Here is a 1,421-nt window from a genome sequence, read left to right as displayed (position 1 = left end):
GGAGAAGAAAGAGCTCTTTCCCTGTAATAAGTTATGGGGCGGCAGCAGCAAGGGTGCTGAGCCAGCTCCGCGGAGATCACTGCAGACTTTACTTTCGGTTTTGTCTGAAACTGCTCTTCCTGTATTCCCCATATCATGCACCCTCCGCCTCCCAGCAGCTGTTTTTGGGGAGGGGGAGATGCGCATGTTGTATGCAGGAAAAGACAGGAGAAACTGTCCCGTTGTGCCGTCGGCTTGTGCGTTCACTCAGGGGCACTGTGGGTGAGGCAGGGCTACAAATGGTTAGAGACTTAGAGAGCTACCCACAGGTTTGTGGATGCTGGACAGGGTGTTGAGAACCTGCAAGGGTTGGATTTGTTTTAGAGGGCACAGACCTGTAAAGGCCACAGACTCCAGCATTACCCGCAGACAGCTGGAGATGGAGGAAAGGTGAGGGTGATAAAGTCTGTGCCATAGGCAAAGATAGTGACCAAAAATAATAGCATTGCCTGGTTAAAGACCTGCCGAACTACCCTGGAGGGACTCTGAACAGGATCTTTCACCACCTGCAGAATAGGACCCCACTAGCAAATAGGCTGCTTCGCCCAGCTCATTGCAAGCAGCGGCAATTAAGCTGCCAGTGAAGAGCAAACCTTGGCCCCTGGCTGTTTCCATGCTGTGCAAGTGTGTGTGCGTGTGTGTGGACAAAGCACGGGGCTTGGCAGCTCCATAGCCATCATGTCACAGGGCAATGCCCTGGCCAGGCAGCTCCTTCCATGGGGCAACCATGGCACAGACATGGTACCTGGTCCCCAAGACGCTGCGAGTGTTGAGGGGCCTGCTGTGTAGAGGTCCTAACCCGAAGGACATGCAGGCAGCAGGGGATGTCGTCCACCCTCTGTATGGTGCCACCTCTTGCCCATCGTGGCAAGGCAGCACCGCCTCGGACCCCACTGCATGCAGCGAACATCAGCCAGCTCCTGGCCACCTGCCTGTGGACCAGGCCACAGGGACCTTTCCCATCCACACTCCTTCGGCAACAGAGACTGGCCGGGATGGAGGCACAGGCTTGTGGTCCTGCTTAGCACTGCTGGAGAGCCAGCGCACTGAGCCCTAGGAACTGGCACAGGAAGCCAGCAGGAGAATTCCCAATTTTATACTGGGATCAAGGCCACAAGCCAAGGGGTACGGAGAGATAAATACAAATCGATCAACGTTAACATTAAGGTACATACAGTTAATGGCTAAATAGCAGATATCAAGCAATAACACTCTGGGATCTTCACTCAAGGAAGCTGGTACCCTCGCACACCTCTGGAGAGCCCCAAGCCAGCCACCAGGCCCGAGAGTGCACAACTGCTGTTCGCACGTCCAAGATGTGCTGCTACAGCGCCTAGTTGTGCCGCAGCTTCCCCTGCTTCAGCTGCTGCTCCCTTTGCTCA

Source organism: Alligator sinensis, unplaced genomic scaffold (genome assembly GCF_000455745.1).
Source record: "Alligator sinensis unplaced genomic scaffold, ASM45574v1 scaffold2030_1, whole genome shotgun sequence".
In the NCBI taxonomy this organism is placed as follows: domain Eukaryota; kingdom Metazoa; phylum Chordata; order Crocodylia; family Alligatoridae; genus Alligator; species Alligator sinensis.
The sequence above is the reverse complement of the archived record's forward strand: the minus strand, read 5'-3'. Positions refer to the sequence as shown.